The following is an 18009-nucleotide window of genomic DNA, read 5'->3' as shown; positions in this document are numbered from 1 at the left end:
GCCTGCACACCGACATGAACGATAACGGCCAATGATGTATAAACTTCGCAGCTTCCCAAGGCCTGGTGAGCCGAAGTATCTTTGTCCCGCGCAAGGATATCCACAAAGCCACCTGGAGGTTACCTAACCAACGTACAATGAACCAAATTAACCACGTTCTCATAGAAGGCCGGTTTTTCTCTAACATCACGAACGTACGCTCCCGATGGGGTGCGGATATTGATTCTGACCATTATCTAGTAGCAGTACATGTGCGCTCAAAGCTGTCCACCGTATACCGGACACGTCAAAGCCGCCCTCCTCGGCTGAACATCAGGCAGCTAGAAAACCAACAAGCTGCCGAGAACTACGCGCGAGTACTGAATGAGGCACTGCCTTCTTCCGAGGAGTTAGGTGGTTCAAACCTCGAAGACGGTTGGTGCAGAATACGCTCGACCATCGGAGAGGTATTTGGTATTGAGCCTCGGAGTACACAAAATGATTGGTTTGATGGGGTATGCCAAAAAGCGGTGGGGGGGAAAAAAGTGCTTGAAAAAATTATCTAAGTATTGCCACTAGAGAGAACCTGGCCAAATACCGACGAGCTAGAAACCAGTTGACCACGATCCTGAGGAGGAAAGAGCGCCAAAAGGAGGACAGAGATCGTGAAGAATTAGAACAACTATTCCGAGCTAATGACACGCGCAATGACGCAACGCGTTTTATGAGAACCAAACTCGGAAGGGCTACACACCGAAACCTGACATGTGTAGGGACGAGGGAGGGAATCTAATCACAAACGAACGTGAGGTGGTCGATAGATGGAAGCAATTCTTCAATGAACATTTCAATGGGGAAGTCGCAGAAGGAGGTGGAACGGAAATTAACCTAGGGGCGCCCATGGAAGATAGTAATGTCCTAGCACCTGAGCTCCAAGAAGTCAAACGAGAAATCGGGCTGCTGAAGACCAATAAACCCGCTGGGAAGGACCGCCTACCAGCAGAGCTATATAAACAAGGCGGAGAAACGCTAGCAAAGGTTCTACACTGGGTTATTTCGAGGATTTGGGAGGAAGAAAAGCTACCGGAGGAATGGATGGAAGGAGTGGTTTGTCCCATCTACAAAAAGGGTGATCGGCTAGACTGCTGCAACTATCGTGGTATTACGCTGGTAAACGCCGCCTACAAGGTACTCTCCCAGATCCTGTTACGCCGGTTGTCACCGATAGCACAAGGTTTCGTAGGGAATTATCAGGCGGGTTTCATGGGGGCTCGCGCAACTACGGACCAAATTTTTACTATCCGACAGATCTTGCAGAAATGTCGGGAGTACAACGTGCCCACGCATCACATCTTTATTGATTTCAAAGCAGCATACGATACAGTCGATCGAGACAAGCTATGGCAGATAATGCACGAATACGGTTTTCCGGACAAACTGACGCGACTAGTCGGAGCTACATTGGATCGAGTGGTGTTCTACGTACGCATCTCTGGGACACTCTCGACTCCCTTCGAAACGCGGCGAGGGTTGAGACAAGGTGACGGTTTATCCTGCAAACTGCTCAACATAACTCTTGAGGGAGTGATCTGACGAGCGGACATCGAAACGAGAAGCACGATTTTTACGGCGGAGGCAATCTATGCCAGACTGAAAGCGGAGTCTAGGAGAATTGGGCTAAAAATAAATGCGTCGAAGACCAAATACATGAAAGGAAGAGGCTCAAAGGAAACAAATGCGCGTCTCCCACGAACGGTAACCGTTGACGGCGACAAACTAGAAGTGGTAGAGGAGTTCGTGTATTTCTGATCGCTGGTGACCGCGAACAACAACACTAGTAAGGAGATCCAGCGGCGCATCCAAGCGGGAAATCTGGCCTACTTTGCCCTTCGTAAAACGCTACGATCAGGAAGAATACGACGCCGAACGAAGCTTACAATGTACAATCTAGCCCTTATTAGACCAACCCTTATTAGACCGGTAGTTCTTTATAGACCTAAAGCCGTGACGATGCTCACGGAGGACATACGCGCCCTTGCCGTGTTCGAACGGAAAGTGCTGCGGACAATATTTGGCGGAGTACAAACTGAAAGCGAAGAGTGGCGGAGGCGTATGAATCACTAGCTACAGGCACTGCTTGGGGAGACTCATACCGTACATCTAGCGAAAGTTAGCAGGCTACGGTGGGCCGGACACGTCGCAAGGATGCCGGACGACAGTGCGACGAAAATAGTCCTATTCAACTAATCCACCGGCACCAGGAACAGGGGGACCTAAACGGCCCAAGGGGGGGGGGGAGACTCGCCCAGGTCGAAAGCGATTTGCGATTTCTGAGACGACTAGGGAATTGGCGACGAGTGGCCCAAGGCCGAGTTGAATGGAGACGAGTGCTTGAACCAGCTCGAGCCACCCTAGCTCTATGCTGCTGAAGAAGAAGAAGAATTCCATTGTGATTTGAAGTGTAATATGATAGGTTTAGATAATTTCTAATTGCTTTTTTTCATATTTCATATATATGTACTGAAACTTTTGCTGGCTACATCTCCGGGGCATATTAATTTAGTCATTTAGGAGGGCTCTGTAACCGCAAGGTTACCGAATCTGCTTTGATAAACGAATGGTCGTGGGTTCGAATCTTAGTAGAATCAGGTCATTCGATGTCAATGTGACTTTAGCACGGGTTTAATCTCTGGCACATGATCACCTTTCCTTCGTGGTGAATTCTATATTATCTATGAGTAAGTTTTGAAGAAAGGGTAAACCCGAATACACACAAGCACGCATAAAAATTTATAAGCTATCGCTCTCTCAATAGCGATCAATAGTAGCAATAAAGATTTGCGATCCAGGTTACAGCAATCACCCGGGCGATATTACAATAGATCTTCGGATAGGTCGCAACAATGAGTCCAGACAAAAAAACCTAGTCGTTTCAGGCAAAGGACGTTGGTGTGTTTGTTAATAGAAACAGAAAATCACTTTTCGAATTATCTTTTAATTTCATAGTTGGCTTGCCATCCTAAGACAAAGCCTGATGAACAAAGTTTCTCCAATTTACTCGACACCGGCTATTATCCGCCAGAATTTACTCCTCCTTGGTTAACCATCTTGCTCGCTGTTCCCTTGGTCGCCTTGTTTCTACCGGATTTGAAACGAACACCATCTTTGCAAGGTAGTTCGGCATTCTTGCAACATGCCCTGCCCATCGTATACGTCCAACTTTAGCCATCTTTTGGATACTGAGTTCGCCATAGAGCTGTGCGAATTCATGGTTCATCCTCCGCCTCCATTCTTCGTTCTCCTGTACCCTGTACGCCACCGAAGATTGTTCGAATTACCTCTAGTACGCGTGTTAGAATACTGAAATTGAGGAAGACGAAATTTTCCCTTCACGTTTTGCAAGTTATTTAACTCTGACAGATACATTTGATGCCTTCGAATTGCGACTTTCTATATTTCGGTATAGTCACTAATACCAAGTCCGTAAGTCTTAGTTATAGAATTTGTCAATAGGAAAGCTGCATCATTCAGAACCTTAGAAGGCTTGCCTAGTGTTAAAATAACTCTTGCACCCCTATTGTACACCTTCTACTAACAAACCACATCAATTTAATCAATTATGATTACCGGCAAATTATAATATACTAAAACTCAGTTGCTACTGCTTCGTATCACTTTCACTTCGGTTTATCCAACATAAAGAGGAAGAGACTACTTTTTTCCCAAGCCATAGAGAACGCAACGAACCTCGTTTGCAAATGTTTTACCGCAAGGCGATGAAGCATTGATAGTTCATTATTGACACGTCGTTATCGGACCAACTCGAGTCGAGTGCAACTCTTCCGTATAACTAAGTTTAAATCCTGTTTAGGTTTTGTGCACAGTGAAAGGATTTTCTTCCTTTGGCTGGAACGAAAAGAAAACCACATTATTCAGCATGTTTACCTTACGAGAAGCATTGGTTAACGTGCCAACAGGTAGAGAAAACCGACCGCTCCGTGTCTGTCTGTGGAACGTGTGTGTATTCTTCAGTTACCAATCGTTTCGATGCGGAACGAAAATTATACATCAAGAACTTGGTTTTACTGGTGTGCTTCGTGTGACCTACCATGACCGAAGGATATAAAATTTTTGAATATAGAAAGTTCTCAGCACACTGCTAGGCAATTTAGGAAGTGTTTCGTGTTTTGTTTTATATACATTTTCCTTTTCACTGAGAAAAAAGAGATATTTCAAAGCGGTCTGCTAGCCTGACTCGTGTCCTGTGTCTGTATGTAGCTTTACTAAAGTTGAATCGCCATTCACCGAAGCGTACCTGGATTTTCTGTTTAATTTCCCCACAAGGGAAACGCTTTGAAGCGTGATTCTTTTTAAGCTTGGTTAAGTCGCATCCAACGTAAAGCTTCGACTGTATTCAGGTCCGTTTTGGGATGACGAACCGAGAGTTGATATTTGTCCTTTCCATGGAAAAAGTCAATTCAATCTGTGTGTGATTGTTGTTTCTTTTTCGTTTTTCAGAAAAAAAAGGATTATCGAGTAGGATAGCGTTTAGCGAACTGACTTTTTTGTGGACATTTAGTACCCATCAATGTGTCCCATAACTCCGTTGATTGGAAATAATGTTTCGATAGAAGAAACAAAATATATTTTATTGCTGTCAGTATCCCATACTGACAAACTTTCTGTGTACCAGGATATTTCCATGAAATTATTCATCATGCTGATTTTGAAATGTAATTAACTATTTGTTAGCACCAATATCACCGATTTCATGTTTCAAATAACCAAACAACAAATTTAAACAAATTTTAGATTTTAAGTTCGTGGAAAATTAAGTTTCTTGAATTAAGTTTCTATGGTCATAATTACTCCAATAAACTTTTTCTCATTTTGAACCTCCAGGCAGGTAATGCAATTAACACAACCTACTCCCGCCGATTCACATCGCTTATCAAATTGCTGACCCAAACGAGAACCCAATAAAGCCTATTCGTTTTCCACTTTGACCTTCTGCACCTTCTTGAAAGGGGAAAACTTTCCTATCCGATTTCATACAGAAGAACTCTATCGGAATATTAAAACGTGCGAATAGATTCAGAAAAGCCGTAACAGATTACCACAATCCCTTTTCCAATCGAAACCAGTATGGGGCTCATGCCTAGGTGACACGTACCTGTACAGCTGCACCGTGTCCTCTTCTGGTCAACCGATCCCCATTGTTGGAACGGAGCTTGCCAAGGTTGTTTCCAGCCCACAAAATTGCCTTCTCCCCGGTCCGTTATGCGTATCAAATGAAATACTTCAAATGGTCCAGTCGGTTACAGGTGCGCTGGCCGCTGGTTATGGCGCTTCGGTTAGCTCTTGCTGAAATTTAAGCTCAATATAATACAAGATTTCGCGTCTGTTGTTCACCGTTGGAGCTTGCACGGTTTTACTGCGATAAGTGAACTCAGCACCTTTCAACTTACGAAATTCCTGCTGGCAATACCGGCTATTCACAATACCAGCCAATACCAAAACAGCAACCACTGCCGAAATCCGTCTAATTTACATCTCCGGCACTGCAGATGCATGTAGGGAGAAATTGGCATAGCGAGTGTAAATTGGAAGCATTTCCTTCCTTCGGACCGGTAGTGTAGGGTGACCGAATACTGGACCGTACAAGCCATACTTTGGGATGCTACGATACATTCCAAGAAAAGCGCAGGAAATCACATTCCAGTCACCCTTCGTAGACAGGAGCACACCGGGTACAGGTAAGCTTAATCCCTTTTGCTGCCAATAATCGCCTCTCTGTCTGTATGCCGGATGCCATCCCCATTTGCAGTGATCCAATAATACCGGCACGATATCCCGAACCTGTAAGCTGGGCAGGATTTGGTTCGAAGGTATCTGACAAATATGTTTCGCTGCATAGTGTGCGGCGTGGTGCGGTGTGGTGTGCTGTGCTGTAGGTAGGTCACGGTGGTCTCGCTACTAATAAATTACGGAATTTCATTACGGAGCAAAGGTATGGGCAAAAGCTCCCTTTTTTGCGCTGCTGCCACTCAAAATTGTTACGATACCATGCGTTAGTGCTTATCTTTGGGCACTCCCCCAGCTCTTCGTTTCTCTCTCTGGACAGGTGGGTAATAAACCTCTGTTTGCGCTTTTATTTGTGTATTTATTTGAAACCAATTCGGGCAATCTCTTCCCGTTTTTTTGTTTCGTCTTCTTCTTTATTTTGAAAATACTTAGTCGATTCTGGATTCTTCGGGTTCGAATACAATATGTCTCCGATCAAAAGGGTATTACGAGGATGTTCCATTTGTAGCTCATATTTTGTAAAGCACATAGAGGAAAGAGGATAGTCGAGCCTCTGACATATATTTAATACTAGCTGACCCGACAAACTTCGTATTGCCACAAATTAAACTGTGTTGTACATAAATCGTGAATCTCGGATGACCTTTGTCACAATCTCGAATTTTGCAAGTTTCTGAGGAGCTCATGGGTGTATTATTATACAAATTTTCACAAAGTAGAAAACAACCCCCCCCCCCCCCCCATCGCTCAGCCTGATAAAATAAAGCGGATAGCATTTACATATTCGCCATCATTACGAACCATTTCGCCGAATACCATTTTGCGGAACACCAATTCTCGGTTGACCGTAACGCGAAATATAGAGTTTCGCAGAATACCATTTCGCGAAAAACCTTACGCGGGGTGTACCATTTCACCGAAAATCTTTTCGTAGAAAGTACCATTTCGCAGGGGTGACCCAACTGAAGGAAAGTACTAGAGGTCAGTAGATCTAGGAAAATAAATAAACATAGATAGAGGTGATCTCTACGGGGGGCTGCCCCCCGCAGTGACCGGCGCTTCCGACAGCAGGTCGCCGGCAACACTCGCGGCCTATGGCCGACTCGCGCTGAATTATCTAATGTTACTATTGATAGTTTTTGGTGGTCTTGTTATTGATGAATGTTTTACGAGTCTAAAATTTCTCGAGTTTGATTAGTTTTTGAGTTACGCAAAAATTTCTGTTTTATTTGTATGAGAGTCCTTATCCCCCTACCACAGGGGTGAGGGGTCTCAAACTATCATTAAAAAAAATCCTGCCTCCAAAACCCCCCACATGCCAAATTTGGTTCCCTTTGCTTGATTAGTTCTCGAGTTATGAGGAAATTTGTATTTCATTTGAATGGGAGCCCCCCCTCTTAAAAAGGTAAGGGGTCCTAATTCATCGTAGAAAAAATTCATGCCTCCAAAAACACCCACATGCCAAATATGGTTCCATTTGATTAATTAGTTCTCGAGTTATGAGGAAATTTGTATTTCATTTGTATAGGAGCCCCCCCTCTTAAAGTAGAGACAGGCTTCAATTAACCATAGAAAAAATTCTTGTCTTCAAAAACACCCACATGAAAAATTTTGTTCCATTTGCTTGATTGGTTTTCGAGTTATGAGGAAATTTGTATATCAAGTATATGGAAGCCCCCCTTATTAAAAGGAAGAGGGGTCATAATTCCCCTCTTATAGAGGGGAGGGGTCTCAATTCACCATAGAAAAATTTATGCCTCCAAAAACATCTACATGCCAAATTTGGTTCCATTTGCTTGATTAGTTCTCGAGTTATGAGGAAATTTGTATTTCATTTGTATAGGAGCCCCCCCCCCCCTCCTAAAGTGAGGAGAGGTTTCAATTCACCATAGAAAAAATTCTTGTCTCCAAAAACACCCACATGTCAAATTTTGTTCCATTTGCTTGATTGGTTCTCGAGTTATGAGGAAATTTGTATTTCATGTATATGGAAGCTCCTCCTATTAAAAGGAAGAGGGGTCTCTAACCATCATAAGAACCTTCCCTGGCCCCAAAAACCACTATATGCAAATTTTCACGCCGATCGGTTCAGTAGTTTTCGATTCTATAAGGAACATTCGGGCAGACAGACAGAAATCACTTTTTAATGGGAATAGATTTGTATGGGAGCCCCCCTCTTAGTGGGAGAAGAGATCTCTAACCATCATAAGAACCTTCCCTGGCACCAAAAACCCCTACATGCAAATTTTCACTCCGATCGGTTCAGTAGTTTTCGATTCTATAAGGAACATAGAGCAGACAGAAATCCATTATTTTTAGGCATAGATTTGTATGGGAGCCCCCCCTCTTAGTGGAGGGAGGGGTCTTTTGCCATCGTGAGAACCTTCCCTAGCCCCAAAAACCTCTACATGCAAATTTTCACGCCGATCGGTTCAGTAGTTTTCGATTCTATAAGGAGCATACGGACAGACAGACAGAATTCCGTTTTTATAGGTATAGATAACCCAACGAGGAAGATCGAATATTTTTCGAAATGTTGTTACATCCCAAGTAACAATTCTAAAACTACTTGGTTTTACTTGATTTTTATAAAGATTTTATTGCGGTGTTAATCCTCTGGTTTTATTGTGGTATTGCGCAATACCAAGAGATTACGAGTCCAAACACACTTATAGCTAGCTAGAAAACCATAATAAAACTGTTAATAAAACAAATTTATTGTGGTTGCTTATATTACCACGTTCAAACTTGTTGGCTGCACCACGTCTCTTACAAACTTACTATAAGTGTGTCGTAGCATTAGAAAATGGCGCACCAATCAAAATAGAACTTATCGAGGTTGCTTATCAAACTGCCATAAATCTGTTAGTTTTATAGAGCTATTCAAACGGTAACACCCTGACTAAACAGTTTTTTGCTGCTGTTATGAAGAATACTAAAGTTGAACACCAAAATCATTTTTTTATGCGAGGCCATATTGCCATATTTTAGTAGTAGGAGTTGTTTGGTATGTCAACATTTGCCACCTTGGGAAATATTTAAGCTCAAAGTAGTACTATTTTTCATCAAAAATGCTCAAAATCTCCGAAACTGCAGAAAATCACTTATAATAATGTTCTACAAAAACCTTGATTTTAGTAAGATAAACACCTTTCTAGAATAATGAACACGTAAAAGTTGACCAGAATAAGTCAGGGTTTAAAAACTGTTTTAAAGGGTTTGTCCACGAATAACGCTTCATAGACAATTTCTATGAAGAGATACAAGTATGGTGTCTTTGACAAAGTTGTTTGCATTGATATTTACTACAACTTTGCCGAAAGTACCAAACCTGTATCTCGAATGTACGAGAAAATAAATTTCTTATCTCACTTTTAAGGGAATTAATCACCCAAAGATTTCTTTCACAAGAAAGGACTTGTTATACCAAGAAAGACACTATATGCGAAAAACTTCACGTTTTGGCGCAATATCAAACGATCACGTATTTCGCTGTTTGGACCACTGTGCACCGGTCCAATTTTGAACCGCCCAAGTCGGTCTGCCCAAGCTGGTTTATCTAAATTGATTGGTTCAAAATGGTCTGTCGAGCCTTGTCTATCGCATTTGGTCAGTCCAAAATGGTTGATTCAAATTAGTCTCTCCGTATTGGTTAGCCCAAACTGGAACGTCCAACTTGGTCTGCCAAACTAACCCGTCCAACCTGGTCCGTTAAAAATTGTGCTGCCAAATCTATTCTGCTCAAAACGGTTTGTCCAACTAGTTCTATGCAAAATGATCCGTCCAATTTGGTTTATCTAAACAGCTCTCACCAAGCTGTTCTGTCAAAAGTAGTCTATCCAACCAGTTTGGAGTCCTAACAGAGTCTGTCGCTGGTGATCTGTCGGTCTGTTGGTCTGAAGGTCTTTTGATCTGGCGGCCTGCTGGTCTGTCACTCTGTTGATCTGTCGGATTGTTGGTTTGTAGGTCTGTCGATTTGCTGGTCTGCTGTTTTGTCGGTCTATCAGTCTGTCGACCTATCTGCATGTCTGTCCATCCGTCCAGCTAGTTGCCTGTCCATTCGTCATCTGTCCATATGTCTATCTGTCTATCTATATGTTTGCCCATTTTTTCGTCTGACGGTCTGTTGTTATGTTGGTCTGTCGATCTGTCGATGTCAATCCGTTTGTCGGTCTGTTAGTCTGTCGGTTTGTCAGTCTATGGGTCTGTCGGCCTACCGGTTTGTCGATCTGTAGGTCTGTCGGTCTGTCCGTCTATTCATCTGTCTGTCCGTTCGTTCGTCCATTTTTCTCTCTGTCCATTCGTCCATCTGTCTATCTGCCTGTCTGTCCATCCGTCCTTTTGTCCTTGAATTTCGTAAACTTTTGTCCTTTTGTAACTTGAATTTCGTAAACAGCAAAAGACAAGGCTCTTCTAGCCCTTGCAACGTGCACAAGTTTCGCCGGAGAGCCGATTACGGAGCGTTTTCAAATGTTCACCAATTTTTTTCAACAATGGACAATGTGTCTAATTTGATTAAATCAGATCTTCTTCAAGTATCTTTGTTTTTTTTAACAACTTGAGAAATAATTCGAATATTGATGGACAAGACACAAACAGAAATAAATTCCAAAATTTTAGTTGCCACCCGTTAGAACTATCCGTGGAATAGTATTTATCTAGGACAGGACATGACATGTGACTTCTTGTTTTTGTTTTGGCGATTGCCTTTCAAAATTTACTACGGCAAGCGAAAAGTGTTTTCTGATCGAATAATACCTACATTTAGTTTGTTTTATGTTAACCACATCCCTGGCACGAACGTCATTCTCATCCATTTTTCTTGAAGCCGTTTGAGCCAGGCTTGCTGGCTCGATTTTGACGGCATCTGTAAGAATTACGCAATCATAGGGTTTTATGGTTCAGAAAATATGTTGCATGTAGGATGTAGATAATGAACGATGTTCGTTTTTTTTTGTGTTATCGGCAACATAAGATAGAAAAAATTCTGACTTTTGATAGGCCTTTTTTTACGATAAGCAAAAAAGGGAAACAACACGCTGCTTTCGTCATACTGCGCAGTATTAAATACATGCGTTGTCTCGTTTAAATTTTGTTTCCAAATTTGTTGTCTACCTCTATTACCACCACTATCGGAGACGGCTTCAGCTGACAACTGTCGTGACAGGGATCTGATGTTAACACGCCACGATAAACAAACTCTTAAAAACCTAGTAACGTGAAAAACTTGATTGCTTCAGGGTTTGCTGTGGTTTCCAGCAACACTTTTGCGCTTCCCTTGTGAATTTTTGTTTCTACAGTTGCACGCATGAAATCAGCCAATCAGGAAGCTGGATCTTTTTTGACAGTAAATTGGCTCTTTTGCGATACAACGTGTCACGTCCTGTCCTAGGTATTTATCATTTCCGGGAATGAGCGTCTTCGAAAATCGAAAGAGGAAAGTAACTTTCATCGTCCAAAACAAAGCATTTTGCGGAATAACCTTTTATCAACAAGCGGAATTGGGATTTCAGCGTCGAAAACTGTTCCACAGTATATTTCGGGCCTCTTGTCTTCTTTCGGCACTTTATTCCGACTTTTTTCAATGTTTTGCAGATGTACTAAGAACAGTTGAACTTTTATGCAGCATCCCGTTGGCTCACGCAATTATCATTGTTGAAGGCACGAGAAAAAGAACGAAGTCTTTCGGCGTCCATAATTTTGGCTGATCTTCAACTATCTTGCTTGCGAGTACTTGTTGGGGATCTTAGGATATGGAAATGTCCGTCTGTTCGTCTGTCCTTCGATCCGTCTGTTCTTCTGTCCGTCGATCCGTCTGCCCATCTGTCCGTCTGTCCGTCAGTCCGTCAGTCCGTCTGTCCGTCTGTCCGTCTGTCCGTCTGTCCGTCTGTCCGTCTGTCCGTCTGTCCGTCTGTCCGCCTGTCCGTCTGTCCGTCTGTCCGTCTGTCCGTCTGTCCGTCTGTCCGTCTGTCCGTCTGTCCGTCTGTCCGTCTGTCCGTCTGTCCGTCTGTCCGTCTGTCCGTCTGTCCGTCTGTCCGTCTGTCCGTCTGTCCGTCTGTCCGTCTGTCCGTCTGTCCGTCTGTCCGTCTGTCCGTCTGTCCGTCTGTCCGTCTGTCCGTCTGTCCGTCTGTCCGTCTGTCCGTCTGTCCGCCTGTCCGTCTGTCCGTCTGTCCGTCTGTCCGTCTGTCCGTCTGTCCGTCTGTCCGTCTGTCCGTCTGTCCGTCTGTCCGTCTGTCCGTCTGTCCGTCTGTCCGTCTGTCCGTCTGTCCGTCTGTCCGTCTGTCCGTCTGTCCGTCTGTCCGTCTGTCCGTCTGTCCGTCTGTCCGTCTGTCCGTCTGTCCATCTGTCCGTCTGTCCGTCTGTCCGTCTTAGATGACCGTTCCTCTTTACCCATGCTGGAAGATTTGCGGACTAAATCATGCTAGTTATAATGGGAGCCAGCATAGGTAAAGAGGATGTAATGTTCAAATTATTGTTTTGTTCTCTTCAGAAACAGTACCCCTTTAAACGTGTAATCCCTTCATAAAACCGTTCCATTAAATAACACAATCCATCAGGGGTCAGTTCAACTCTGAGAAACTCAGCAGATAATACTATAAAACAGTTGCTTTCAAAAATTCTCTTTCGCTGCTGAAAACAGTTACTCGTATTCTTTACGAGGTACGTAACTATGTTCTAGCTTTCAAACCATAAGGATTACCATTTGCAAAAAAAACGTACCGCCACTCCATCGGATTTTATGCCAAATTCAACGTGGAAACGTCTGCAGAAACTATGATAGAGTTTTGCCATACAACGACTAAATTATCCGTTCTCTTCTAGTCGAGTTCTGCTGAATGCATACATACTTCTTGGTTCAGATATGGAGGAGAAACGAATAATTCACTGTGTCATAATAACTGTCGAAGCTCCGTTCCAGTGTCTTGCTCTCTGCCCTGTACACAGCTCGGTCCGGCACCGGAGCAGGAGGCACTTTTCAACCGTTCCATCAGAGCCTGGTCCAATTGCAGCATCCCCCGGGCTCTCGACCGGTACAATCAAGGGCCAACCGACAGACAGCGCACCGCACTGATTCGCCTTGCGTTGCATCATCCGTTCTAGCCGGAACAAGCCAAATGCCCGGATAGCCATGGCTCGGCCAGTTACATCTTTCGAAATGAATATTGTGAATATTCAACGTTGAAAAGTAGCTTCCTAAAACGTGCCTATGGGGATGAACAAAAATGGTACGAATCAGGAAGTGCTTAGTTTCAATTAATTCTACAACCAATATCCTGCTTTTAGTTTTCAAGAATTACTTTGAAAGCTGTCAAAGTATAACACAGCTTTAATTGCAAAACAAATTTGAAAGTCATAATTGCTTTACAATATCGAGTTTCAATATTTGAACTGCAACTTTGAAATTACTGCTTGTTTCTGCGCAACCCTACCGAAGCCTTTTATAGCCCGCTGCCAACGAAAGAAGCAGTAACTATGCCGGAAACGCTCGTAAAAGCACGAAAAAGCAAGAATGAATGGGAAAAGTCCCCGGGGTAAAATTGTCGAACGCAGACAGCTGCATTGGCGAATTTTTAATCGTGGGCTACCGTTCACTTAGTACCCAGTACCTTGACGACACACGACGCAAACGACGACGGCGCGGCGCGGCGGTGGGCCCGCATGAGAGGTGTTCCACGGAACGGGGCAAGCTTCGGGCAAGGGCTCGGTTGGCAAGGGCCTCCCCAAAGTTGGATTCTGATTCGCCGGGATTTGCAAGACAATTTGTGGACTAATTTCCCAAGGATGGAAACTATGCTGGCGCGCAATTCTGTCGACGTTTTGAATTCAACGGGGACGGTGGTTGTAATCTCCTGTGAAGCATGCAAGTTGACTGGCAACAGAATCACCGGGATAGCGGGTGACATTCCGCAGCTTCAACAAAGGCGCTGCGCGTTCAGTGAGGATAGTTGAATTGAAACGCTTTTTTTTGCTTTTGGGTGGGCGGACAAGTCCTATGCTTTTTGCTGCTCTAATTCCATTTTTCAAAATAAGTTTGCATTCTTTCTTTTGATATAGCATAGCAAGAAAATTCATCTGTTAATAAACAATCTTCGTAGAATTACGATTGTTCTAAGTAATAAAAACTTTCAGGTACACCGTTATCAAATACCCGCAATATCGATTTTCATTCAAGCGTTTAACCTCGAAACTATTTCCATGTGGTTAGCATGAACCCAACCCTTAATCGAGGCGCAATTGCTAGTAATCTTCCAGTGGCTCCTGCAGCAATGCCTCTAAGGTATTTCAATCAACCCACAAAGGCGTATTTTATTCAGTAATCCGACCTATGCGCATATTTCTCACGTTACGAACTTGTCCGGCTTCGCGTCATAATTGATCACAACCGAGCTGGCATAAAATATGCACATTATGCAAAATGTGTATCACGTTCACGTCCCCGCCCGGCCGCGTCGTCCTTGCGAACCCATCATGCCAACCATTCACTGCAGAGACCGGAGAAATGATACGAATTTCGATTGCACCTAGTGCTGGTGCTTTTTCCATTGGCCGAGGTAATAGACACGGCTACGGTTGAGCACCACAGGCACCCTCGGTATGGGGTTCGGGTGATCTCCGGAGATGCCAGGCACTTGTGGAATGCTGGACACTGCATCACTGTTGGGTGTTCCGAATGCCTGCCGCATCGATGTGCAGCAGTTTAGGAATGCAAATGTTCTTTTCTGCCAACAATTTCTCAACTATGAAGTGTGTGTGACACACAGCGGTGCCCTGGACGATGCACGACAAAGTTGTTTCAACTTTTGATGCGGCGCTGGCGGGTTTGTTTTGGAAAAAATTCCGAATTATTTTAATTAACGAGTTTTCTCTTTAAACAATTTCAGGCGGTCATCGCTGTTACAATTCGTTTTGAATGATATTTGAAATACCTAAAGCACAGTTTCTATTTCTCACTTGTTAAAGCTTGAACGCAGAACTGCGTCTTAACTTACAAGCAATGAAATAGAGGAAGATCTACTAATTTGTGCCTTTTTGATAAAAAATGAAGTGGTTTTTATTATAAATTACTCAAATTAATTTAACTTTCGATCACCCTTCCCAACAGAAATTCATTCCATCTTAAATAATTGATAGTTTCCATTCTAATTCCAGTTAGCGACTGAAAACATGATTCCTACGTGTCAGGCAGTCCGTTTCTTAGTTAACAAACCTATACCGCCGCTACTCACACAACAGTTCCATTTATATAAGAAACTCTATAGAAAATGGGACTGTTATACGAATAGCGGCAGTATAGCAGAATAACTATGTAGGTGGGAACCCTACTCTGAAAAGTCGGAAAAATAAGATTTAATTTTTTTTGCTTTTTGGAGAGTCTTAGGCCCTCAGAAATGTCTTGGCAAAAAAAAGTTTTGACATCTAATCTCGTAATAAAACTACGGCAAAAACTGTGGGGTTTTTCTCGTTTGATCACTAAACAGTTATCTTTCTTCTTCAATCTAACCTTATGGGCCCCACCAGCACTGTGGTCCAGAAAGCCAAATTAGGTGAAATAAATTGTTTACTCAGTAGTCGTTTTAGACTTTTTACGAGTTAGCAACATAATCTTAAATTGGGATGCAATTTTTTTGATATGACCTATTTTAGGGTGACGCTTAAGTTAACCAAGATTCTAAAATTATCGTCTAAACGAAACAAGATAGAGATATATTCACTTCAGCAATTTTATAGCTTGAAGTATTTTGAGCACTATTGCAGAAGACGGAATCCCTCTATCTCAAGCCGTTTTCATATTAGGGCGTTTTTCCTGAATTAAGTTAAGGTGACTCTGTTATTTTGCGATTTTTCAATGTAACTTTTTTATTTTTCCCAAAACAGTTCTTTAGATGACTTTTGATGCAACTTTTGGTGAAAAAAGAAACTGGTTATCTACTTTACTTCTACACTAATACTAAATTTTGTGTTAAAAACAGGCCGTTTTCAAATGTTAGTATTTTGGAAAGATGCAAGCAGATTCAAAATCGGTTGATCACGTTTGAAAGAATGTGCTTTTTTTGTGCATAATATAAAAAAATTGGAGAGGGGATTTTTGTCTATCGTAAATAAATCAACTATAAATATACGGGGTTTTAATCATGTTTTAGTATCTAAAAGTGAATGTGTTGCGCCATAAATCCGGAAAGTCTTGATTGTTCTGTCACAAACTTGGCATACATGTTTCTTGGCATAAGTTAATTAGCACAGGAAGTTGGTCAAAGGATGGTGGTTCGCTAAAAGATGGGGAGGTTCAAATAAGTGAAAATGACAGAGGCTACAAGAGAACCTGACTCAACCTGATGTTGGTTGACTTGACCTTCATAATGAGGTTAATCATTAATTGTTTAAAACGTTAATCTTTTCAATAAACGGACGGAATGGTAGACGAAAGTATTAAAATTTTTGAAACGGTGGTTCTGCAATTGATGGAGGAACGGTAGGGGAAACTGATGAATTTTTTTTTTGGAGTGGTGTGAGAAGAGCGGGAATGTGAGGGGGAGGGGTTGCTAGCTACCTTTTGTCCAATGCTGGAAGGTGCATGGGTCGAACCTAGCTATAATCTGAGATTATAACCGGATTCGGACCCACAACACCCGCCAGGGCATGTGGCTCGCTGGTACTTGTACCTTTGAACCACAGAGGTGCTGGACAAAAGGAGACTGCACAACCCCCCTTATTAAGCTAGCGACATGGGTTGGGTTATTTTTAGATACAAATTATACCTCTTCCACCATCTGCTGTAGAAACCACCGGCCGGTTTTAATCTAACTTGTTTTTACTGTCAGGACGACGACACTATGCAGGCCCTCACGACTTGCAAGGTATGTTCGTCTGTCAGCGTGTTAGTCGCGATTCTCAGTTATTTTTAGACACAAATTGTCGCGTCCCCACCTATTACAGTCAATTACCGAATGAGGTATTTACTTTATTTTCTACTCGCGACGAGAATTACCGCAATTTGGATCTCCCTGTTTATCAGAGGCCACCATCCTTATATCTTTCAGCCACTTGTACATTTATTTTCGATATGATTGAAAATCCTACACGAGTGAATGGGGAGAGCATAGCATCCAACGGTTACTCCACTGGCGCAAGCCTATGACAAACAACTGCTGGACTGTGGTGGTACATTCTGTTATCTACACATTCGCGATTGTACAGCCTCTTTCTTAGCATCTTTCTGCACAGCCCGCCCACGAAGCCAAAGCTCATGAGCTGGCAACAGCTCGTGAGCGCCAGCGATACACTAGGATGTATAGATACAGATTTTGATTTAATAGGGGGCTTTTGTAGGGGTATGAGGTGGGACCATCATCATCGTCATCATCACTTCTTTTCTTCTGTATCTTACACCCTCGCTTACACACATGGGTACGAGTGCAGGTCTTTGCGAGATAGGTATTAACTGCTGGGTTGCAATGACGAGTGTAAGCGAATGCCGTGGCTGATAAAGATAAATTGAACCACACGAATACGGGCTTCACAGCACTACCTTTGAGTTTGAGAATTCTTATAATACAAAAAACGAAGCTTTTTACCTCATTTCGACGTATGTACAAACCCCTGACTGGTCTGCTCGACTGGACTGCTCGATTAGGCTGCACGACGTGACTACTTAACTCAATTGTTCAACTCGACTGCTCGACTGGAATGCTCTAATCGTCTGCTTGACACAACTTCTCAACTCAACTGCTCGCCTCGACTGCTCGACTCAACTCAACTGCTCGACTGGACTCAATTCGGCTGCACGACGAGGCTACTCTAATTTTGGTAATGGCAAAAATATTCACAAAATATGGGCCCTATTTTGTAAGTCACGACCCAGTCACTGTCGAGTGTCGAGTGCGGGAAAAATGGGCAGCATTGCAGTTTAATCCACCACCAAAATTAAAACAAGCTCACACGTCATTTTCTGAAGGATAAGTCCCTGACTTTTTGGCGGTCGACTCATTCGAGTTATGCGACAAAATCGTATCGCAAGAGTTTTCTTAGGAGAACCCAACATACCCTGCACAGTTGAAGATCCGACTGAATCTGCATGTTTCTTCCACTTGGAACGCATTTCTTTAGCACTGTTGACTGTCTCCCCGTTTCGCCGAGATCGTTGTTTGACAATTGATCAAAATTTTTCAATGGGTCGAAACTCCGGACAATTTGGAGGGTTCATCTCTTTTGGCACGAAATCGACAC

This window comes from Sabethes cyaneus, chromosome 3 (assembly GCF_943734655.1).
Source record: "Sabethes cyaneus chromosome 3, idSabCyanKW18_F2, whole genome shotgun sequence".
Taxonomy (NCBI): Eukaryota; Metazoa; Arthropoda; class Insecta; order Diptera; family Culicidae; genus Sabethes; species Sabethes cyaneus.
Note: the sequence above shows the minus strand (reverse complement) of the source record.